The sequence below is a fragment of the Pleurodeles waltl genome, chromosome 3_1 (genome assembly GCF_031143425.1).
Source record: "Pleurodeles waltl isolate 20211129_DDA chromosome 3_1, aPleWal1.hap1.20221129, whole genome shotgun sequence".
Taxonomy (NCBI): Eukaryota; Metazoa; Chordata; class Amphibia; order Caudata; family Salamandridae; genus Pleurodeles; species Pleurodeles waltl.
Window position 1 is genome coordinate 972,442,748 of NC_090440.1, and position 26,259 is coordinate 972,469,006.

Consider the following 26,259-nt stretch of genomic DNA (forward strand, 5'->3'; position numbering starts at 1 on the left):
CAGTCGGCCACCCCAGCCCACTCCCAGTCCACCACAGAGCCTCCCCCCTCAGTATCCAACACCACAGCACCCACCCAATGTCTCCACACCTCTGTCTCCAGGACACGTCAATCAGGAGTCTGCCCACCTGTACAGGGACCCCATTCCACACCTCACAACCAAGACAATCAGGGTCCTGGGGTCAGTGGCAGTGGGCACACCGTTAAGGGGACAGAGGCAGAGGACAACAGAGAAGCTAGGAGGACTGCTGTGCCCCAGGGGGAGGACAGGCCCAGGGAACTGACTGTCCAGGAGGCACTCACTGAGATCCTGGGAGCATACCAACATTCCCAGGATACGCTGGGCTAGATCCTGAACAAAGTGCAGGAGAACAGGCGGCTACAGGAGGGACAGTACCATGGGTTCAGAGAGGACTTGAAGGCCATTAACACCACCCTGGTCTCCATTGCAGGAGTGCTGGCAGACATGGCCAACATTATGAAGGAGGCAGTCTTACAACTGCTGCCCCTGCCACTAGCCAGACATCTGAACAACCTTTCACCTCCGCTACTGTGAGTAAACCTTCAACTCAGAAAGGGAGGACTAGTGTGGTGAAAATCAAGGGACAGGAGACGGGGACAGTGGAGGCACCTTCTAGTCCTGAAGAAAGGGAAGGTTCCCACTCCACCACCCAAGAAAGAGAACGTTCCCACTCCACCACCCAAGAAAGTGAAGGTTCCCACTCCACCAGCAAGGAGAGGCCCCTTCCTCCTGAGGTGCCTGCCCATTTCCAACATGATGCCACTGCACAGTGGAGTCTGGATAATGTCAGGAGTCAAGTTGGGCCTTGGACTGTGCCCTGTGGCCATGTGGGCCTTTTGTACTTTGGACTGGCCATTGGCCCTTTCTGGACATTGACGGATGCTTTTGTTTTCGCATGGTCAATTTGGTGGCTGTTGGCATCAAATAACAGTGTCACTTAAACCTCAATGTCGTCCTTGTTTTAATTAAACATGGGTCCTGTGACAATGGTTTTACCCTGCAGCTGGTTGTGTGTATGGTGTGTGTGTGAATGGTGTGTGTTGTGCGTGTGTGTGTGTCACTTTCCCTTTCCTCCCTCCCTCGCTTGTGTACTAGGCGGCTGTATTCACAGTTGTCATCTTCGTCGGCGTTTGTGGTCCAGGAGGACCATGGCATAGAAGAGTATCGGGACGACTTGAAGTTCCAGTTACATGTCCGCGGCAGTCTCCTCTGTGTGTCTTTTGTTTTATATGCAGTGTTTCCGCCAGGCTTTTGATGACATTGGTACCGCCCCGGAAATCCTTATGGTTTGCTATGTCATAATATGGTGGGTGCTCCCTTGTCTTCCGTCTGGCTGTTGATGGCTACCGCCGTAGTCAGTGGTGCTAATGCCCTGGCGGTTGGTGTGGTACATTGGCTGTCTATGGGAGGTATCACCACCATGGTCATAGTTTGGCGGTAATTACTGCCAGCCTGTTGGAAGTATTACCGCCACTTTAACAGTCACCGCCAATGTCCAAATGAGGGCCACAGTGTTGCAGGGTCTCCACATGAACCACCCAGCTCCCAGCTCCCAACACACGCCACCAGCCAGTACTCACACAGCCCTGGTCTCCTAGGACTCAGCAATCAGCTTTCAGAGGACAGTGGTAGGAGTCCAGCAGGAGCTGGCCAAGCAGGTGCGGGTGGGGATGGAGACCATGGCAGGCAGCCTAGAGTGAGTGCGGGCTTGGCTCAGTCCAAATAAGGACAACTCAGCTACCATCAGAGGCACCCACTCCTGTTACGTGGACTCCGGCAGTCTCTGGCCGAAATAGCTGCTATACTGAAGCAGAGGCTACAACAAATGCCCTCCCTTACTGGCAGACAACAGACTGGGCATATGCAGAATACCCTGGAGTCCATACAGCGGGAAGTGGCCTTCCTCAGGGAAAACATGGGTGCCTACCACTGTGATATTTCTGCGGTGTTGAAAAATCAGCAGCTCCTCCTTGCTGCAGTGATGCCCTATGTGTTGCCACAAATGGCAGCTGCTGGGACCTTTGACTCCACATCTCTATCCCCTGCAGTGTGTGTGCCCCCACCTACTTCTACAACAGCATCAGCCATGGCACAGGAGGCACCACACACATCAGAGGATGAAGATGTGGAAGGAAAAACATTCACAAGGAAAAGCACCTGGTGGCCACAGTCTGTGCCACATGGACAGTTTCTCCTTAGTTCTGGGCTTCAGGTCATGCCAGTATTGTGACAGTATGAAATGTGCCCTCTTCACCTAACCACTGTTGAATTGTCTGCTATGTGCTGTCATTGTCTCTTTCATACCAATTGGCATTTTTTTAACTCCTCACTAATGCACACTACTCCTAACCATGTCTCATGACATGTCCCTCAACCCTGGACTCCGACTGTACTACATATGACTAACGTTTACTCATGGGGGTCTGTGAAATGGATATTGTAAAGAAATCACAATTACAATTGCACCTATAAATAAAGCACCTTGTACACATGTAGCATTTCTACGTTTACTGTGATCTATCTACTCAGCTAAAAGATAGCATTGTATCAATCCATGTCAATATGTACAGAATATCGGTACATGAGTGCATGACTGTCAGACACAAAGCCACACACTAGGATCCTAACATGAGAAAGCTGAATGATGGTGTTGTCGGCTATAACCGACTTACTGAATATATTATATGAATTAGAACCAATATCCTTTGAAGTAGACAAACTGCATTTATGTCTCTGACCCAATTCAATGGTAATTTACCCCGATGGGAGTACCAGTCTAATTTATTTGTGTGGTACTGGAAAAACTAACCTTATCGGCGATGGACACTTGTCAGCGTTGCAGGATACAGTTCCAAATGTGCCTGTTGTTAGATGTACCACACTTGCCAACAATGAAATTGCAGGACCCCAGCAACAACAGGTGAAGTACCATATTTACCTGTCCACTATAAAGTATACATACACATTGTGAATGGCTGGAACACTGGATGGCAAATGTATGCACTAGTAGACGGTATGAAGCAGACATTCTGACATCTCCTTGTTCATAGAGGATGCACATGATAGACCTGGTAAATCAAGACAGTAAGCATACCTTAGCCCATTCCCCGAACTTGGCCAGTGCACTCATGAGAACCTCCAGAGACTCAATCAACATACAAAATTTTAGGCTGAGATAAACCGGATTTATTGTTAAAACATATACCAAAAGATAACCTAAAACCTACCCTATGCTAAACTAACCTATACTAACTAAACTTAACTAACAACTAAACCTATCTAACCTATGCTAAACATATCTTATTGATGCAACACCACACTCTAAACATTGTCCCCCCATCTCCCTTAAGAGACAAGATACAAGTAGGACAACTTAAACTATGACTACACATGTACTAACCTAAACTATGGTCTAAACAAATATATATGTATATTTGTTATTTTTTATTTTATTTTTTATATACACAAATACCCCAACATGACCCCCCACCGAACCCCCAAACAATAAAAACAAGTTATAAAACCCACCCCCTCTATACTTAACCTAACCTGTGCCTACCCTATAGTAACCTAATACCACCCATTTAAAACCTAATCTAAAACTATGTAAAACAGTAAAAGGGAGGGGAAGGAACTGGGAGATTTTGCAACACAATAAGTTAATTTCCTGCTTTTCTTCATTTTCTTTTTGATGTATCGCAACATCCTCCGGTTCTCAGCACTCTTCTTCTCCAATTTTTTAAGTATGGCTAAAATCTTCGCCATGTCTCATCTCATTTCTTTTTCAAACTGGCTAGCAACAACTCCAGCAGGTGGCTGAACTGGTACATGGGTCATGACTGGTGCAGCTGACGTGGAGGGCCTTTGTCCGGCTATGGTCCCCTGCACCCCTGATGATTTAGCTCCAGTGTCCGTGTGTGGATGTGGCTGCTGTGAAGATCCACCATGTGCAAGCGCTCGCCATTCCCCTGATGCCTTCTCACTGCGGAACCTCCTTCCCATTCAGCGGTATGAAAATCATCTTTCACAGCATTCCACATGTCAGACTGACTCACGCCACACTCTGGATTAGTACACATGACGCACAAGATGACACTGGCTGCATCTGGGGCTTCAAATCGGGCAAGCTCACCTACGGTGTAGGGCAGAGGTCCACCTGCAAGACAAGAATGGAAAACACTGCTTAGTGGAATTGGTATATATCAGTTATTGGACGACATTGTTCACTGTCAACTTGTTAGGCTGAGTGAGCAAGTCATCTTAGTGGTAGATCAGAGCAGCTGACAAACATCTATGATCAGTCAATCATGCATAGTCTCAGGTAATGTAGACCCATGCACCTACAAACCATCACTGTCCCTGACACTCCTGTGGTGCTTCTTCTGGGCACCATTTATACATGGCATTGTCATGCAGGTGTCTGTTAGCTCTACACCTCCATGACCATATTGGACTGCTTGGCACTGTATACTGCATCTGAGGGGCATGCAATGGTTGTTGCAATGGCTGTCCCATTGTGACACCCACAGCATTTGAGCCTGCCCCAGATGTTGTAGAGATCTACCTCATTGTCACAGCAAACTGACAAACTACTGCCCAGGGGTTGTTTTGGTAATCCAAAGTGTTGAGGAATGCCGTGATACACCCTACAGAGAAGTAAGTAATGTGTGTGCCATCACAAGGCACACACATGATCAATAATGCTATTGGAGTTTACTCATGTGAAAATAGTTGTACCTACCTGCACATTGACTGATTGAAATCATGGATGAATTGCCAATAGTGTGTGGCCAGCCATTGGTGGCATGGTATACCATTAATTGTCCATGGAGAGATAAGAACACGGGCATAGCCATATGCCTCAATACAGACACACTTCTGTGGTCCTAAAATGCATTTGTTGGTGCAGGTTACTGAGTAATGTGCCAATGATGGAGCAGATGCCGGGCAGCCCTATACTGTCAGTGAGAAGTGGCAGGCCTGTGGAGCTGACTCAGCACATGTGTGTGTTGTAATAGACACAGGCCCTCATTACAACCCTGGCGGTAAATCCCGCTTTCCGCCATGCTGAAGGCTGCCAACATACCGTGATTGCCGCGGAATTCCGCTACAGGTATTACGACCCACATCTCGGAATCTGCCACTATACAGACACCCACACACGTCCACCACACCAAAGGTCAGTGATAAACTGACGATAGCAAAACCCACACCATCACGCCAACAAGAATACGCCCACACTATCACAACTCACGAATCAACACAGTGGTCTTTCAACCGCGGTAATCCATTGGCGGTACACACTGGTGCGCTCAAAATACACACACACTTTAAAAACACAACCACATTGGACAATTCTAAGTACACACACCTGATACACATACACATACCACACCCACACACTCACAACATTATAAAACACACACCCACATTACCCACAACCACTTACAACAACATTTTTGTGAAGAAGCAGAGAGAGAGAATACCAAACACAACAGCAGCATCCTTAAGCACACAACACCATCACTCATACAACATCCACGCACCTCAAACAACACACCCCAACACAACACATCACACAGCACAACAAACATCACCTCACACATTACCCACACCACATCATGGCACCTCAAAGACACCCCAGGTTTTCTGAGGAGGAGCTCAGGGTCATTGTGGAGGAAATCATCCGGGTAGACCACAGCTTTTCAGATCACAGGTGCAGCACACCTCCATTGCTAGGAAGATGGAGCTATGGCGGAGAATCGTCGACAGCGGCAACAATGTGGGACAGCATCCAAGAACACGGGATGACGTCAGGAAGAGGTGGAACGACCTATAGGGGAAGGAACATTCCGTGGTATCCAGACAGCAGGTAGCCGTCCAGAGGACTGGCGGTGGACCCCCACCTCCTCCCCCACAACTAACAACATGAGAGAAGCAAGTCTTGGCAATACTGAATCCTGAGGGCCTCGCAGGAGTAGCAGGAGGACTGGACTCTGGTAAGTCATATCCTTTCTACTACATCTCCCGCCCCACCTGCATGCCATCACATACACCCATCCTCACCCTCTCCCCCATCACCCCAACACCTCACATATGCCCCACCATCACAACCCACCCATCCCAATACCAAGCCCTGCATGCAACACCTATGCATGGACCCCCATCACCAAAGCATGTTCAGTACAGATACCCACCCAGACCCCCAAATCACGAATCACACAAGGGCAAATACAATAATGCAAGCACAGGAGTAGAGGGTAACTCACTCATTGCACAAGATGGCACACACAGATACAATAACTATGCATTTACACCCCAACAGGACCCATACCCAATGTCACCAGACAGGAGGTGCCAGACATATCCAGTCCCCCCACAGAAGAGGCCCACATTGACGACAGCAGCTCTGCACGCCTGGATCAAGATGACCAGCCCGGCCCATCAGGGACCTCTGGACAGTCGGTTCCCCTGCCACTGTCACAAACCACCACAAAGCCTCCCCCCTCAGGAAACATCACCACAGCACCCACCCAGTGGGCCCATCCCTCTGTCCCCAGGACACGTCAATCAGCAGTGTGTCCCCCACTACAGGGAACCCAGTCAAACCCACCAACCTAAGACAATCAGGGACCTGGGGTCAGTGGCAGTGGGCACACGGTTCAGGGGACAGAGGCACAGGACAACAGGGAAACTGGGAGGACTGCTGTGCGACAGGGGCAGGACAGGCCCAGGGAACCCACTCTCCACGAGGCACTCTCCAACATCATTAGAGCATACCATCATTCCTAGGAGATCATGGGCACGGTACTGGCCAAGTTTCAGGAGACCCAGCGGCTGCAGGAGGAACACTAACTGGGGATTGGGGAGGACTTGAAGTCCATCCACACCACCCTGGTCACCATTGCAGGGGTGCTGGCAGACGTGCCCAACATCATGAGGGACACAGTGACACACAAACGGCCCCCTGGCACTAGCCTGAACGATGAACGGCCCTCCACTTCCGCCGGTGCTAGTGGACAGGAGGTCCCGCCACAGGACCAACAGGCGACCAGCACCCCACCCCCTGCAGAAGGAGAACCACCCCGCAAACGGTCCCTGAGATCCAGGAACAAGACAGAGAACATTGCTAAGACCCCCGCCAGGAAATAACACTCTCCTGATTGTCACCCTTTTGTCCCACTTTGTCACCCTGACAACTTTGAACTGCCATTACTCCACTTCCTATGCCCCCTTGGACAATGCACCAGTGAGACCAAGAGACTGAACTCTACCATGGACATTCCTCCACCATCAGCCCAGCCCATTGCACAGCCCCCTCCACTTATTAGCACAGAAATAAACACCCTTGAATCACAAATCAATCTGGAGTCAGTCTGTACTTTCACAAATGTGTAATTGCAACCTCTCAGAAATATAGCAATGTCAATGTTCATGTTCACATACCAATGTTATACAGTTGTTGGGCAGCAGTAAACATAGCAGAGGGCACAAAGTGGGACCCACTTCTGTGAAATGGAAAGGCAAAGTGACATGTCAGGGTCCATACACAGAGGTAAAAAGGCAGATTTATGCACTGTCCTACAGTAGTATGATATGTGAGAAGCAGTGCCATCCTCTTACCAGTGTCTACTGCATGATGATGTTGTTTCGGTTGTCTATATCTTCTTCTTCTGCCTCCTCTTCTTCACTGTCCACAGACTCCACAGCTGCCACAAGACCAGCATCAGGCCCATCCTCCTGCAGAAAAGGCACCTGGCATCGCAAAGCCAGGTTGTGCAACATACAGCATGCCACGATTATCTGGCACACCTTCTTTGGTGAGTAGTACAGGGGGCCACCTGTCAGATGGAGGCACCAGAATCTGGTCTCCAGGAGGCCAAAGGTGCGCTCCATTATCCTCCTAGTTCGGCCATGTGCCTCATTGTAGCGTTCCTCTGCCCTTGTTCTGGGATTCCACACTGGGGTCAGTAGCCATGACAGGTTGGGGTAACCAGAGTCACCTGCAAATATCGAGGGACAACTGTTAGACATCCTCCAACCCTTAGGGACTCTCCCATACCCAGACACCTATGTCAACTGTATTGGGACCTTGGGCTCACCTATTAGCCACACCCGGTGCCACTGGAGTTGCTCCATCACATATGGGATGCTGCTATTCCTCAAAATGTAAGCGTCATGCACTGAGCCAGGATACTTGGCATTCACATGGGAGATGTACTGGTCTGCCAAACACACCATCTGCACATTCATAGAATGGTAGCTTTTACGGTTTCTGTACACCTGTTCATTTCTGCGGGGGGACAAATGCCACATGTGTCCCATCAATGGCACTTATGATGTTGGGGATATGTCCCAGGGCATAGAAGTCACCTTTCACTGTGGGCAAATCCTCCACCTGAGGAACACGATGTAGCTGCGCATGTGTTTCAGCAGGGCAGACAACACTCTGGACAACACGTTAGAGAACATTGGCTGTGACATCCCTGATGCCATGGCCACTGTTGTTTGAAAGGAACCACTGGCCAGGAAATGGAGTACTGACAGGACCTGCACTAGAGGGGGGATTCCTGTGGGATGGCGGATAGCTGACATCAGGTCTGGCTCCAACTGGGCACACAGTTCCTGGATTGTGGCACGATCAAGTCTGTAGGTGATAATGATGTGTCTGTCTTCCATTTTCGACAGGTCCACCAGGGGTCTGTATACCGGAGGATGACACCATCTCATAACCTACCCCAGCAGACGTGCCCTATGGAGGAGAAGGGTGAGCAGAGTGTCATACACCACATAGGTTTCACAAGGCTGTTTAGCACAATCGTGATATAATCGGTGTGTGGCTTTGTCTGTCCGTATTCCTGGCCAAAAGTGCTGTGACGCAATAAGTTGGCCTGCCATGTGGCGGCTGCCTGACCTGTAAGGAGGGACAAGGGGAAATGAGGTAACTGCGCTGGCGTTGTTCAGCAACGCAGTAGGCGGTCGAAGACCGCAGCGCAATTCAGCATTGGTTATCATTGGGCCCTCTGGGTTCCAGGAGCCAATGACAATGTACGCCGGCGGTGACGGTACGCACCGCTGCGGACGTGACCACCATTTTCTATCTGCTCACTCGATACCTGACCTTCAACAGGAGAGGACCTACACTGCAAGTGCTGCTGTGACCTGAGTCTGGAAGCGACAATGGCTACAGTGTCTGGGGAAAGAGCCCCTGCCTTCAATGCGTAGGAGTTGGAGAAATTGGTGGATGGGGTCCTCCCCCAGTACACGCTACTCTACGGTCCTCCAGACAAACAGGTGAGTAAACTGTGTGCATGGTGGATGGCACATGAATGTATGGAGTGTCGTGGATGGAAGAGACGGGGGGCACAGGCCGGCATGTGAGGATGGTGAGTGTATGTTTTTCTGAACTAGGGTGGGAGGTTTGTGGGCAATGAGTAAGAAGAACCGGACGGGGGAGTAACATCCATTTTTACTTCACTATTCCTCTAGGTCAGCGCCCACCAGAAGAAGGGTATTTGGCGTGCCAGCGCCATGGAAGTGCGGACCCTGGGGGTCTACCATAGATGGAGCACCCACTGCCGCAAAAGATGGGAGGACCTGCGTCGCAGGAGCAAGAAGACAGCGGAGGCCCAGCTGGGGATGGCCTCCCAACGTGGAAGGGGTGCCCGTTGCACCATGACCCCCTGATGTACCGGATCCTGGCGGTGGCATATCCTGAGTTGGATGGGCGCTTGAGGGCATCACAGCAGCCACAAGGGGGTGCGTACAGTCTCATTCAGCTGACTCTGCGTGCTTTATGAGGTTTCTGGGTGGGGGAAGTGGACTGTGGGTTCCCCTAGGCCAGGGGAGATGTGCCAAGGTAGATCCATTGTTTTGCAGGCTCAGTGCCACTCCAACCCCAAAAGTGGTAGTGGCCCTCTACACCTAGTCAGGCTCCTGTGGGTTCCAGGTGTGCATCAAATGGGTCTAGGAAGAGTCCCCCATGGGCATGTGCTTTTCCCCTGCACTGTTAGTGCATGGGCTGGTGCATAGGGCTGCTCTATGTGTGTTGTGTCCGCCAACTGTAGTGGTGTTGCAGGCATTGACCATGTGTCTCTTCAGTCTTTCCCCCCCTTTGTGTTTTGTCACCCTGTCCTTGTGTGCATTAGCACCATCTAGCTGAGGAGCAGTGGCACCGGAGACGGAGGGAGCTGCAACCCACATGGCCCAGTAGGGTGAATTTACGGAGTTTGAAGGCACCAGTGGGACGGAGTACGAGGGGAGCCCCACGACGGGGACAGGAGCAGACACCAGTGACAGCGACTCCTCCTCTGTTGGGAGCTCCCTTGCGGTGGCGGGCTCCTCGGTGTCCACCCCTACGACAGGTACAACCGCCACCCCCCCCTACCAGCACCGCCCTACCAGCAGCCCCTCATTGAGTTCCCCGTGCCTGCTTACCCAGGAGGGTGGGCATCTCCTTCACCCCAGGCACCTCAGGCCCTGCCCCAGTTAGTCCTGCTGCCTTCAGTGAGGAGGCTATTGTCCTCCTGAGAACCATTTTGCATGCCATCCAGGGTGTCGAGAGGCATTTTCAGCAAGCAAATACATACCTGAAGGGGATTCATTCTGGCATGGCAGCCCAACAGAGAGCATTTCAGGCTCTGGCCTTGATGGCAGCCATTGTCTCTGTGTCCAGCCTCCCCCCTCCAACATCCACTACCCAGACCCAATCCCCTGTACCTCAGCCTATCCCAAGCACACCATCAGACCAGCATGCACACTCATCAACACACAAGAGTGGACATGGCAAACGTAAGCACCACACATCCCACAGGCACTCACACAAGCACCAGACCCATGCAGACACACCAACATCCACTGCCTCCACTGTGTCTCCCTCCCCCACGTCCTCCTGCTCCCTCCCAGTCGCGTCTCCACTCACACCTGCATGCACTACATCCTCAGCCACTACCTCCATCACCAGCACGCCCATCACCACACACGCTCACGTGCACTCACCACCCCCACTACCATGCACACGTCCCCTGTGTCCTCTCCCAGTGTGTCTGTGAGCCCTCCTCCCAAATTACACAAACGCAGGCACACACCCACTCAACAGCCATTCACCTCACAACAGCCTCCGGCCCATGCACCTTCACCCAAATTCAGCAGACGTACATCTCCTACAACCACTACCTCTTCCTCCACTCCCAAGCCCCCTCCATCTTCACGTCCCATTGTGTCTAAAAAACTTTTCCTGGCTAACATTGACCTCTTCCCCACACCCACCCATCCTTCCCCTAGGGCCAGAATGTCAAGGTCTCAGCCCAGTACCTCAGCCAGCACTGTGGTCCCAGCAAGTCCTGTAACATCGCAGGCTGCACCGATCAGGGCTGCCAGTGTGCCACCTAGCGAGGCCAAGCATCAGCCCATTCCGCCACCTGCCAAGGTGAAGAAGGGGCTCACATGCCGTAGGGAAAAGCCGCACCAACCACCCAGCAAGGCCTCCTCCAAGCCAAAAGGGGACAGTGCCAAGGGCCCAGCAGCGACATCCAAGGTGGGGAAGAGTCACAAGGTTAAGGGGAAGTCAGCACAGGGCACAGACCCTCCGGCTGAGGGACTGGTGTCACCCCTTCTGGCAAACAGAACAGCAACCTGTACGGCGGTGGACACTGCCACCTCCACCGCCACCTGCACGTTTGCTGCCTCAGCAACAGACCCCAGCATCATCCCCAGTGGGAAGCCGCCCGAGGCTGCAGGAGATGTCCTGGTGTCTCCCTCCACAGGTGCTGACACATGCACCACCGGCAGGATCTCCACCACAGACACCGCCACAACCACCAGCCACGCGACGTGCACAGACAGTGCCACCACAGCCGACATGGCAAACATTCCCAGTGGACAGCTGTCCAAAGCTGCAGGAGACGTCCTGGACCCTGCACAGCGTACATGAGGCACCACACTCAGCACTGTTAGTACCAGCAGGTGGCAGGCAAAGTCGCAGCAGGGTGGAGTGTATCTCTGACTCCATGGAGTATCATGCTACCTGTTCCCAGGCAATCTTGTGGCACACACACCCAGGTGAGGGAATGGGACCTGCCACACTGCATGTGCAGCACTCTGGGCACCAAGCCCCCTCCAGAACCAGTGGAGAAAAGCATCCACTACCCTAGTCCTTGGCAGAATGAAGCACTCTGGGCACCAAGCCCCCTCCAGAACCAATGGAGAAAAGAATCTACTACCCCAGTCCTTGGCAGGATGAAGGACTCTGGGCACCAAGCCTCCTCCAGAACCAGTGGAGAAAAGCATCCACTACCCCAGTCCTTGGTAGGATGAAGCACTCTGGGCACAAAGCCCCCTCCAGAACCAGTGGAGAAAAGGATCCACTACCCCAGTCCTTGGCAGGATGAAGCACTCTGGGCACAAAAGCCCCTCCAGAACCAGTGGAACATGTCACCGACTTGAGAGACTGTGGCTTTGCACTCCCCAGGACCAATCAGTGGGCAAACCACGCACTTGAGAGACTTGAGAGACTGTGGCTTTGCACTCCCCAGGACCAATCAGTGGGAAAACCACCCACTTGAGAGACTTGAGAGACTGTGGCTTTGCACTCCCCAGGACCAATCAGTGGGCAACCCACCCACTTGAGAGACTTGAGAGAATGTGGCTTTGCACTCCCCAGGGCTAATCAGTGGGCATGGAGCCCCCTCGTGGAGCAGTGGCATCGTCCCTTCAACTGGCTGGGGTGCCCCCACTCCCCTTCCCCCTGAGGCGCCTGTTTATTTTTGAGCTGATGCCCCAGCGGTGTTCTCTCTGTTTAGAATCAGGTATCATGTGTGGGCTTCGCCCATGCATTTTGGGACCACTGGTCCACGGACATTGATTGGCACACTATCCGGACTTGTGTAGTTGCTGTACATATTTGTATATAATGATCTTTTACAGAGCTGTTTCCATATCTGAATTGTCGATGATTACACTTGTTACAATCATTTCATTTTGTTCTTGCGTTCTTCCAGGGGGTGACGGGATGTATATGTAATGTTGCTGCATGTATTTGTGTGTATGTTGTTGTGGGTGAGGGTGGAGGTGGGGGTGTTGCGTGTGTGTGTCACTCTCTCTTTCCTCCCCCCCTCCCTGTGTGCTAGGTGCAGTACTCGTCACCGCTGTCTTTGCTGCTCCTGGTAGAAGAGGAGGTAAACCAACATTGGTAGCACCTGAAGTTCGGGCTCCATGGCGTACTGGTTCCTCGTAGGGTGTCGAGTGGTTTCCCTTCTGTGTACTGTTTCCACCGTGCTTTTGATGGCGTTGGTACCGCCCCGGAAAAGGTGGCGGATAGGCCTGTTGTAATACAGTGGGCGGTACATTGACTTCCGCCTGTCTGTTGGTGGTTACCGCCCTGGTGCTTGTTTCTACCACCATGGCGGTCGGAGTTTTAAAGTGTCTGTCTGTGTTGGCAGTTTCCGCAATGGTCGTGATTCCATTTTTTTTCCGCCGGCCTGTTGACGGTATTACTGCCGCTTTAACACCGGCCACCAGGGTTGTAATGAGGGCCATAGTATAGAGTGTATGTGATACACAACGTACAGGAAGAGGAAAGTGCTAGTAGTCTGAGCTCCCTTAAATGGCCTTGGCCAATGACACAAAGGGGCTGATAGAACAACAGTGGTGCAGCACCAATTGCATCAATACAGTCCTTATGGCCCTCAGTGCACCCCTTACCTTCACCATGGGTGTGTTTAATGAGAATTAAGGCACAGCATGATGCAGGTAGGGTTTAACTGCATCTATTTATGGGTAGGTAAATGATGTACTCAGCAGGAGTTGTAACAGATCATCACAACTTCTGTTGAGCACTTGGGGGCCCATCACATACAGTTATATGCCCCCATATAACACCTGTCTCAGCAGCCATTCAGAGTGCATGAAAAATGGAATTTAGATATTTTTAATTTTTCCCAGCGGCTTATACATTTGCCTCCCAAACAGGTTTTGGGACCCTCTTCCATACATGATGCATGGCGCAGGCCTCACTTGGTGCTGCTCATACCGAGTTGCCCTATGCATCCATCACTATACTTTGTAATGGTTGTGCATTTGAATTGCAGGCCTAGGGTGGTGCTGGGGCTCTTCATACAGGTAGCATACGACATCTCCATATCCACAACCATTACATGCATCACTCAACCGTATCTGCAGCTGTCATGCACATGCAAAAAAAGGACTTTGTATGGAAATGGGAGACTTACCAACTGCTCCACCAATCTCTATGCCCAGATGATCCAGCAGATCTTACTCCCTTGTAATGAGGTCTACCTAGCTGTGCTTAAGTTGTTCGTCATTCCTTCCTGTCCCAAAGATTCATGTTAGGTGGTGGAGCACCTTGCCCCACTGCAGCCTCCTTGCCTCTGTGGGGTAGCCTAGAATGAAACGGCCACCCAGTTCAGCATCATGGGGAGGTAGTGCTGAACCAGCCATATAAAACTCCCCAGCTCATTGGCCGCCATCCTCGCCACCCTGCCTTTCCCAGAGATACTGGACTGCAAATGCAGTTCACCCCCCAAAAAATGAAATTCCAGACAACTAACCCAACAACTATACTACCCTAGACAAACACCCCAAAATATAGAGACAAAAACAGTACAATTGCAATACAAAAGACAGGTTTAAAGACTAATAAAACACAACACCTACAGGACACAGCACAATAAATACTCCAAACGCTCCAAAACTCCTACAGCACCAGCTTCACACACCCTCACACAGTCACAGACAATAAGACTGTGAAGTGAAAGTGTACTCACTGTATAATGTTTGCCAGTAGGATGTCCTGTTTTATCACTTCCTGGGCCAGTGCGTCACATTTCTAGTCATACATCGTTTTTTTGACGCATGGCGGTCATGCGTTGATTTTTTCACCTTTTGCGTGAAATTGCTTGTGGATATGCGATAGACATTCAGGGGCTAGGCGTCTTTTAGTTTTGGGGAATAGTATGGTATGTGTGTAAGCGTGATTTTTTTTGACTCATGATGGTCATGTGTTGATTTTTCACCATGGTGCGTTAAAAGGAGTGTGAACGTGTGATTACCGCTCAAGGCCCAGGCGTCATTTTACGTATGTTGCAGGGTGGACTTAATGCATTTGCATCATTTTTTTAACACATGACGGAATTAGGTGGATTTTTTCATTGTAGGCCTTGAGTGCACCCTGATTAATTTAATATGTCACATGGGCTGTACTACAATGTTGTATATGTGGTTTGGATACATGTACATGACTATCCAGTAATGTCATAACGGTGACATTGGTATGTTAAATCAATAGGTTTGTCTGAGTCTGCTGCATGCAAATACTCATTCCTTGTGCATATGTACATGTGTAGCTACACTGTGTCCACATACATGTTGGCACAGGTGTGCTATGTGTGTACATATGTATATGAATACTAATTTGTGGGTGGACTACATTGTTATGTCTGAGATGCAAATGTACGCATACCTACAACACAATATATATGATGGCCTATGTCCAACACATGGTAAGGCATGTGACAACCATGACAATTTGTAATCAGAGTATTCAGTGGACTAGGACTGCATTGACATCACGTTACCCCTGGCAATTTGCGTGTGCATGTGTGTCCACTTTGTGGTGTGTTGTTGAATTTTACTTCATGTTGCTCCTCTGCTACACGTGTGCAATTTGGTTCCCCATGCATCTTAGTTGCAGGAGATGTTATGTACACATGTGTTAGGGAAGGTTGGCATATGCCGTGTGTGTGTAGAGACATGTGTAGTGCCATTTCTGTAACATATGACCACAGTGGTATGTTCATCGAATGTGAAACATCACATTACTATCTTCCTGCATGGACACATGTTGCCATTTTACAAATACATTTGTAGTCACATCAGTGCCACCTATGTTTCCGTAGGTCGGAATACATGTGGAGGTCAGAATCCATGCACATTACCATACCTGAGCCATCATAGTGGTACATGTGTGCTGAGATATGTGGTACATGTGTGCATGCCTCAAACTCGGCACTCACACTTATCAACATCATGTTTGTTATGACTGTCATATACAATGGCATACCACTGTGTAGCAGTGTTCCAGTCTGGCACAGATGCCAGCCTACTCTTCATCACAACTGAGTGGGTTTGTATGGCAACAGGGATAGGTTAATGGTGCTCCAGTTTACTCAGCCTCCTGTGCACATGCATCAGGCCCCTGGCAATGTCATACATTAATGGAGCCAGAGCAGTAGTGTGTGGGTTTATTGAGTGGAGGTCTATACTCTTCACGATTCCTACTCAGCAGAACTAAGCACACTTCCCAGCAGACAGACATGTGCACAATTGTGATCATACATCCCAGGATATCACATTCTCCTCAGCGGTACTTGATGTCAGCCTTCCCCTCTCATGCACAGAGCTCTGGGTGCTTGCAGATTTTGGACAAGTCTCTTCATTTGATGTCCTTAGTTGTTTCCATCGGCAGCTTGTATGGGGTTGTATATCTGTTGTGACTTCAATATTGGAAACGTGCCAGGGTACAGATGATGTTGTGTGTCACTGCCTCCTGTCATGGTGGCATGCGATGAGCAAATACCAGGGTATGCTAGTGGCCAACATGACTGGGTTATGTACTGACCTGGCTACCCTCTCTGTACATATGTTAAATGTTGACATGTAGACATTGATGTGTTTGACAGTCAGTATTGTTCTATGTGTGTCCCTTCTCCATGTTTTCCTGAAATACTGGTAAGGTATGTATTGTCTACTACTTTGCCCCCATTCTTTATGCTGCTTACACTTTATACACATCCTCTACAGCAACACTGTCTGGTCTCGATGGACAGGATGCAACTTGTGTAATTTGTAGATGTACACATCTCCTACAATTGGCTACTTGATAGTTACGGTTCCATTGACGGTATTTGTGAGATATAACGAGTGCCACGTACAAGTGACATTACACCCGCCATTGCACTTGTGTTGTCTCCAAGTGACCTCCCATGTTTTATTTGCAAGTATCTGTGGGTGTCTCTGAGCTGTCCATCTACATCCTCCATTGAACATGGGTATGCATTTCTTCCAGCATGCCACAACCTAGGTAACTCTTACCATGACTGAATGACGATGAGGTATGAAATCATCTCAGTGCTGTTTTTTTCATTAGTCAAATGCAACATATATGGCTAGGTCTACTCCCACTCAGTTTGATGTTGTGTCTCTGACATTGTTGAACAATGCTGGACATAGTAGCACATCCCACACCTGATGGAGATGTTGGAGCCCAAAACATGTATGAGATAAATTGTTACTGTTGCTACCATGTACTTGTTCTGTCATGTGAGTGACAATGAGTGGTGTGTCTTGCTATGTGCTGTGTGATGTTGTTATACTAAGCATACTAGGTAAAAATGCTGATACTTGCAAATATTGTTGAAACTGGCAAACCCGTTGCTACCTAGGACATATACCTGTACATCAGTCTTCAATGTTTATTTGGATTTGCTTTAAGCATGTGTCAAGACAGCAGATTTGTGTGACAAGTCTGCAGCTCATAAACGTAGTGAGTGTAAAACACTCTGCCTACATTCAACCCATTAAATTCTTAGAACCTGACAATGGGTCATGCGCTTGGATAGTGATTCTGCACCCACAGCTGCTTATTTCGTCTGGCAACCCATTGCGCACTCCACAGCCAACATGTGTGTGCCATAGGTGAGGTAGAGTCCACCATGTGTCAGGGTTGTGCCCAATGGCAGTGCCAGGACATAATCCCATGGATACACTGTGCAGGCTCAGCATCGTACATTGGTTACAATCCCTGGACAATTACTGAAGGTCCATAGTTACCCATGATGTCCCACCCTTGTCACACATATACCGTGCAAGCAAAGATGCAATCAGCGTAAGTTGTGACAGTGTTCTGTTCCAACATTACTTAATATCCATTTGTTGACAGCCCCTACCTTATGTTTGCCCCTCTTGCATACATCCTGTTAGGCATGGTGTTGTTGTGGTGAATGGGCTAGGTATTAGCACCTTGCCCACTTGACGGCACAGTATATGTAGTGGTGCATGGATCTAGGCCTTCTGGAGTCACACGCCCATGAATTGCGTGTCACTGATACGTGAGATGGAGGCAGTAGACCCTCTTACATCACAAATGATGTTGCTACCATACTTGTCACCTTTGTGTTTCTTACCTGCTCCCTGAGGTTTGAGTCACATTCCAATGGTATATGTAGTGGAGAATGAGTAGATCAAGGAGAATCAGGTTCAAAGTATTTTATTTGTCCTATTTACAATGTGATGTTGTTAGTCCAGTGACTATGTATATAAGCTCTCTAAAATGTGGAGTCTCCTGCAGCAGTGCTCTGTTGTTTCCCTTCCAAATTATCTGCTCCATCATCATCTGGAACATCAACCTAGTCATCCCAGGGGACATTTGTTCTGACACGCATGTTGTAGAGGTTTGCACAAGGCAGTATGATTTTGCATACAACTGATAGAGCATACAAGAGGCTTCTTCCTGTCAGGGCCAGACACCTGAACCTTGATTTCAGGTGCCCAATTTTCCTCTCCACCACATTGCGTGTTCTTCTGTGCCCTTCATTGTAGGCCCGCTCTTCCACCATTGTGGGATTGGCAAATGGAGTCATAACCCACAGCTGTATGCCGTACCCTTGATCAGCTGCAAAGGAAAGAGAGAAGATGTGTTGGTAAAGCTTGATATGGGTTTGGAACATACCATTGCAGTTGTTAGTTTTGGTACAGTGTATGATCCTGTTCTTGTGAAATGGTTTCAGTGGACTGTGTTGATGGACATGACAAACTTGGGTAGTGGCTCAAGGCCCTGGGAATTTTAATATTGATCCCAAAATTATGGTTATAATTTAGGAAAATGTGTTGCATAGTCCATGTTTGAAGCAGTGTTCTATTGTTAAATGGAACCTACCATCTCCTTGCACCACAATGGTGTCAGATGTTGAGACACCATAGTTGTCCTACAAAGGCCAGACTGTGCCTTCCATGTTATCATGTGGCATTACGCATGCAGTGCAATACTTTGTGAACCTTTGTGGCAGATGATGCTTGTGGCAGCCATCAATTGCATGAGGATGTGTATCACACATTAGTAGGATGATGTAATTTGGTTCAGTGGTATATCCTAGCTTCCAATACATGATTTCTCACAGATACTTTCTACACATGCAGAGTGCATGCTTTGGGAGAGGGCAAAGCTGCTTTTCACATGGGTCCCTTAGTACGGTGCATGTTAGGTCAGGTATATCCTCTATACTCTTACCTAGCCCTATTATGGCATCCATGATTGTTAAAGATTTTTCACAATTCTGCACCATGGTGTACCGTTTCTGGTATATGGTACAATTGGTGGTGTAAGGGAGCACGAGGGGCACATGTGAAGTGGCACTGGAGTAGGTGCAGCCCCATTTCTCATGATTCTGCCCCATGGTCTTTAATGGCAGATAATTTTGTATTCATATATGTGCGACACAATGCAGCAGACAGGGTTATGTGCAAACTACAGGTATGTCAGGTATGTGTAGATGATATGTAGTTGGTTATGGCACCACTTTGGTGCCATTTAATTTAGGTTCTGCCAGAGGCTTGCACACCATGATTTATGTAGGACTGTGTCTATGTGTGACTTTCTTAAAATGGCCATTGACATGCATGGGCCATTCTCTGGTGTAATGTGTGTGTGATCTGTATTTAGTTGTCAACCTGTGGACACTTGTAGTGGTTTGTGAGCAGCTTCTGTGTGCAAAGGGGGCTTGGCTCCACCTGTCTACAAGTGGTGTGCCAGTCAGGGTGTGGCTGTGTTATATACATGTGGGTGTATGTGTTTGTGAAGTGCAGTGTATGTGGTGTAGTGTGGCATGTTGCATATGTGTTGTTGCCTGTTCAGCTATGTACCACTGCCCATGTGTATTTAGTGTAGTGTTTGTCTTGTTTGTCCTAGATGGTTGGTGTGTTGGTGTATGTGTTATGATTGGTATGGTGGCTTACCTATGAGTAGACCATAGCCATATTTGCCTTCCTGGATCTGCTCGCTGATGGTACAATGGCAAAATATGTATGCATCATGGACGCTGCCGGGATATTTAGCAAGGATGTTGGTGAAGAGCCCACAGTGTTTCACAATGGCCTGCACATTGATTGAATGTGTGTGCCTGCGGTTCCTATATAGGTGTTCCGTTGCTGCAGGTGGCACCAGTTGCACATGGGCGCAGTCTATTGCATCCAGGACACACAGAAACCCAACAATTTGATAGAAACCTTGATGGGTCTCCTGCTGCAAATGCTGGGTGTTTGGGAAGCAGATGTGGTGGGGTGTGAGGGGTATGATAGCGTCCAGGACCTTGGGTAGGAGGACCGAGAAGGATGGCTGGGACATACTAGCCACTTGTGCACCCGTTATCTGAAAAGATCAAGACGCCAGCATTTGGAGAACAGTGAGGAGTTTGGTCATGGGTGGAATAGTAGTGGGAGTTTGCACCATGCTGTGATGTGTGGTGCAATATGGTGCAACAGGCGTACAATGGACTCCCGGTTCAGTCTGTACATCCTGATCACATCTTGTTCCCTGAAGCCAAGGATGTTTGTGTGCCTTCTGAAGATCCTCTCCTGCCTTCTGCACTGTTTTTGTGGCTGTTGTGCTGGTGTTTGGGGTTGCTGCGGTGGCGGTGGAGGGACCTGCTTTCTTCACTGACGTCTGTGGCGTGTGCCAAGCTGCAGCAGTGCCACTTCCATGCTCTCTTGGAGGTTTCAAATGCTCCTTCTGTGTTTTTTTTCTTGAATGATGGAGTGTGGGCCTCTTTTTAATGCCTGGTCATACCAGGTGTTAAATTTTGATGCTAATCGGACTTAGCGCCATTTTTTTAGGTTCGCTTCCTTCGTTTGCGTCGTTTTTATGTCTGTTGGTAAATATGGCACGAGAGGGATAGTGTCGTTTTTTGGAAGGGAACGCCTACCTTGCATCACATTGACGCAATGAGACGCAAGGTGGATTGGTGCTCCCTAAATATGGCGCTAACTCTTACATTTTGATGCTCGACGGGTTTAGCGTCAAAATATAAATATGGAGTTTTATTTGCGCCACTTTAGTGTAAAAAAAAAGATGCTAAGGCACCCCAAACATTTCATAAATATGGGCCTTAGTACATTAATTACATAGGACCTCATAACAAAAATGTATCTGTTTGACCACACATGAGATAAAGCACAATTTCAAAGGAGGTCAATACATTTCAAAAAGCAGATTCATACTACAAAGATCATAAATTACAATATATAAAAATCAGAAAATGTTAGTTGATGTTCTGCAGAGATGTTTAGAGAGGTCAATTGTAGTACAAATGCTTTTAGCCTCAGATGCCCTGATTATGGCTTCCACAATATTTGGGTCAAGGAGATAAATCCTCAGTGTGTTGACCCTGGCAGAGTTATATAGATATTAAACGATTTTTAAAGTATAGTCTGTTATACCAGTCCTTTGTTACATGGCAGTCTATGCTGGGTTATTTCAGATTCAAACGACTGCTAGTTACGATATTTGCACCACTTTGTAGAAGGCACATCAACCTAGCAAAGTATCTGGCTCCTACAAACAAAATAATGATCAGTAGAACAGATACATTATCTAGGCTATATTTCACAACTGGCAAGTGTAGGCTAGAGCAATGTCACTCAAATATAAGTCAAATGTGACTAGTGATAGGTTTGGGCTGTGCAAACCATGCATGTATCACGAATAGGAAATGTCATAAATGTTTCTGTCTTAACAACAACATATAACTTATGACCTTTGTATTATGAATCTGTGTTTTGAAATGTATTGACTCCTTTCAAATTCTGCTTTATCTTATGTGTGGTCAAAGCAGATAAGTTGCTATTATGAGGTCCTATGTAATTAATGTACTAAATGCATAATAGTTGGTGAACATTTAGGGCAGTTTTTATATTGGGAGAAGTGTGAGAACACTGGGTGTTAGGAATTCTATGGATCCTCTCAGATTCCTGAATTTTCAATCACAAAAATATAAGGAAAATCTGTGATTTAGCCAAAGTTTGGAGTTCACAGGGCATACTGGCTAAGAAAAATTATTTGGATCCATGAAAACTACACCACCGCAGACTTCCCTAGGTACCTTGTTTTCAGAAATGTCTGGGCCTGGAAGATTTCTCTGAGTGCTGGCCAAGCCCTGGCTTAAATACCTTTGCTACCCACAGGGCACTGATTAGTCAATTTTCATGGCAAAATCTTGATCTTTTTGTGTCATTGGGATCTTGGGGAGCCTTTCCTTTCACATGTGATAGTCCATTCACACAGATGTTATGCTACTGTGATTGGGAAAATTGTAAACATGTTATTTCTCCCAGACTTGTTTGTGTGATCTGCTTTAACTTTGTTTGACTGTGTGACTTCAGACTATTGGGAAGCTTGTCCCTTGCATACTGACTTTGATTATGGAAAAGAAAATGTTTCTGGTGTTTTAATTTGTTTTATTTGATACACATTGCTTTTTGAAAATTGCTTAACAGTGGTATCCCCTTATTTGTTGCTATATGCTCTTGATGAGAAGTGCTGATGCCTTCTCTTGTATTACATATCATTCATGTTTACATTTGCTGGAAAGTACAGACTACTTACAGAGAAGTTAAAGCTCTTATTTAGGAAGAGATTTGTCTTTCTAGTGTACATTTAAATATGGCAGTTTCTTAACTGTTTCATAACATGAAGCTTGACTTTTATCTGCACCTGTAGTAATGCAAGTAAATATGTTAGATTTCTAGTATATATCGTAGGCAGCCATGCTTTCTATATTCATCACTCAGAAATGTGCATGCTCATCCAAGCAATGTCAGCCACATACAGAATTCCACTTTGAGGGTCCTATGTTAGGGGCCTACTGCATGTAAAAGAGTAGAGAAGGCCCATAATACTGGAAGTGGTGGACCCCGTAGCATCCAAATAGGAGGTAATATGCAAGCACCATCAAAGAGAGAGGTTATCACAGAATAGGATCATAGATGCGAACCGTGAAACTATCATTCAGAATATTAGAGGCAGTGTAGCTGCTAGTGACCTCAACCAGGCCACAGGGCTCAATAGATCTATCCTGGGCTCACAGAATCACCTATACTTTAACATGCCTACCTGTCTTGCTGGTTAATAACTTCTAATGAGGGTGTCCTTTTGTACAACATCTTTCACACAATCTGCCTGTAACTATAAGGGTTGTATGCCAGTATTGGAGTCTGTCCATACAGTTTAGATTAGGGATTTTGATTAAATGTAATTGAACTATCCATCTTTTGTCACAACTTTACAGTGAAATATCATTGTGCGACCTCCCCACTCCCCCTGTGAATTGACATCGAAATTCTATTTAGGTTTTCCCATTGTTGCACCCCTAAAATGTTTAAAACACACTGTTCACCACTAATTTCCCAAAATGGTCTTGATGGATATGCTGCAAGCTCTCTGTAAAGTTATTTTAAATTAGTTCCAAATTAAATTAAAACTTCACTCACAAAGTTGGTCAGAATTTGGAAACTCCACACTTTATGAAGGAGATGACATTTTCTAACCTTACTTGAGGAGAAACCAGTACTTGGGAAAGAATGCACCCACAGAGCACAGCTCTAATGTTTGGTATTAGCTGAGGGCCATGCCCACTAAAAATATACTGCTGACTACGGGCCTGCATCAGTTGTGATGAAAGAAGTACCATCAATGATACCGTAGGATAATTAGGCCCTTTTGGGGTGAGACAGTTTGATTCATTCAATTCGTTCAAAAGCCCTCAGGAGCGAGAAGCGGTTTGTTGTGATAAGCAGTTTTCCGAAGGCTGTACTGTTAAGTCGTATTGTACTTACTGTGCCATTATTCCTTGCAAAATAATAATTTGCTTTGTAAAAGAAACCCAGTGGGACAGCTGATCTGTGTGAATACAAACAGAGCATCCCTCAGTCTTGATAGTAGCCACTTCACTACATTTGGTGTCCTGAACTTCATTACGACGCAAACATCCATGGAACTCCACGTACCATGCTAATATCATTGAGGAGATCTCTGATGCATCCCACCCTTTTTGTCCACCCAATGTATTGCCTTATTTTGAAGAACTTCCCAACTCTTTTGGTCAGTGTGTTCAATGGGGGGCACTTTCGTTCAGATCAACATATAGGGAGTGGCATCCGTGTCAAATCTAAGTTATACCACATATTGGGGTAGAACTAACTCTTCCCTTCCAGTCCATGACAGATTGACATTCTTGTGCTCTCCCTAGTCTGCATTACAGCCCTCTTCTCAGTGGCATGAACCAGCTGTGAACAGTATTTCCCTTCACCATTACTTGGTCTTAAATCTGTTCATTTTGATTAAAAATCCATAAGATACATACATGACAAAATGCACCATATGAAGTCTGACGACGGTGTAGCTAGAAAAGAAGGATGAATATGAGACCTAAATGCAAATATTATTAGCAAAGTTTATACTAGCAGAGGGTTCCAACCCCTCAACAACAACAGCAGTAAACCAAGCACTCCTCAGTGTACCATTGTATGTCAGTGAGAGTAAGAGGATGCCAACAACCATATGTAGCCACAGGAAAAACTTTGACTGGCGGTAAACCATGACTACACCACGCCGGAGGGGAGAAAAATGTCAAAATTTCTACAAGTGGTAAAACTTAACAAAAGACACATGGAAGCTAAATACTGTGCAAAATGATGTCTTTGGGTTTAAGGGCCAGATGTATGAATATCCAGTTGCAATGTACTGTTAAGAAATTGCCAAACTGGTGTGTTTGCTATTGTTAAAATGCTTTGTACATTTGGGCCTAAGTCTTCTCTTCCATCAAATCACCCAACAAGTTTGACGGAGTACCACCACCAGCAGTTACAAGTAGAAGTCAACACTTGCTCCACAGACAAGCTGTGGATCCTGCCCCACCTCATAAAGAAGGAATTTGAATTTATTTTTCTTGCCTTGAGGTTAAAAAGAAGGGATTGAAGAAATAGTTCATATTCGTTCTATATTTGATAACCACAAGCAAATGGACCAAGAAATAAAAGTAAAGGATGTGGGTTCTACCCTAAATATGCTCTCAGCTTCACCAGGGGCACCAGATCAACCTACAGGATGTCTCCTTCCATGTCACAAGTTCCTCAAGTTCATGTGGAGAATGAATATGTTCTCTTGCTGTAGATGTCAGCCTCACAAACCTTCTCTAATTGCATAGCAGTGGTAGTGGCACAGATAAGAAGAATGAAATTACTCATCTCTGGATGACCGGCTATTAAACTCCTCTATTACTTGAGCAGCTCTCTGAGATTTCAAGTTACCAGTACCCTTTCTACGTTGACTGAAATCACACAACTGGCTCTGCTGTAGTTTAACTGCCTTGCCACACGATTGGTTCTTGCTTCGCTGCACTGCCCTCACATGCGACTAGCTCTTTTCTATCCCCTCCCCCCTAACATGCAAATTGTCCTAACCCAGCCCTCCAGCCTGGCATGTTTTTTTATTCTGATTTCCAGCCCAAGGGGCTTACAAACCCAAAGTCCTTTCTTTATTCACGGTTTGTTTATGCAACATAAATTCTGTCCCAGGCAGTAGCAGAATTTAATACATATTCCATGCACGATTCGATGGCACTCAAATTACCTTTAAACTATATGTGCAGTTTCGAGTGTTTTTATGTGTGCCTGTGCACCCACCCATATGTGTGTATTGTTGTTTTGGCATGAGTGCCCCTCATAAAATAACAAAACATTCTCCTCTTTTGCATCAAAGCGCAATTATGCCACTTCCGGTTTAAAGGTGCCAGGGACTCGCAGAAAGGGGAAAGATGGCAGATGCCAAGTGTTAAGTTGCTGGCATTGTAAAATAAAAGTAAAATAAAAGTGACAAAAGTTACATTTTAAAACATGAAATGACAGAATGACTCTTGGATTAGGTGGAACTTCCCAAGTGTTAGGTGGAACTTCCCAAATAAAGGCCTCATTCGGAGTTCCCCATAGATAGAGGCATACCAGACGGCCATAGCTCCAAAGATTTCATATTTCCCCTCCCTCTCAGAATAGAGAATAGCACACTGAGCCAAAAATCAAATTCTGCGTGATGTTCTCTTTTCCTGCTGGGAGCAGGTGGTAAATGTGCATGGGATCTTTTCTCTTGGCCCTGGTGTAGGGACTGGGGTGGGAGGA

At 47.3% G+C, this 26,259-nt stretch overlaps 1 long non-coding RNA gene across 1 annotated transcript in view; it reads right to left on the reverse strand.

The window, feature by feature from the left end:
* Positions 1–18,294: 18,294 nt before the first annotated feature.
* Positions 18,295–26,259, reverse strand: part of LOC138283297 (uncharacterized) — a 114,550-nt gene continuing 106,585 nt past the window's right edge. The window contains exon 5 of the long non-coding RNA XR_011201172.1: positions 18,295–18,709. This is a non-coding gene — a long non-coding RNA (uncharacterized lncRNA). The remainder of the gene's footprint in view (positions 18,710–26,259) is intronic.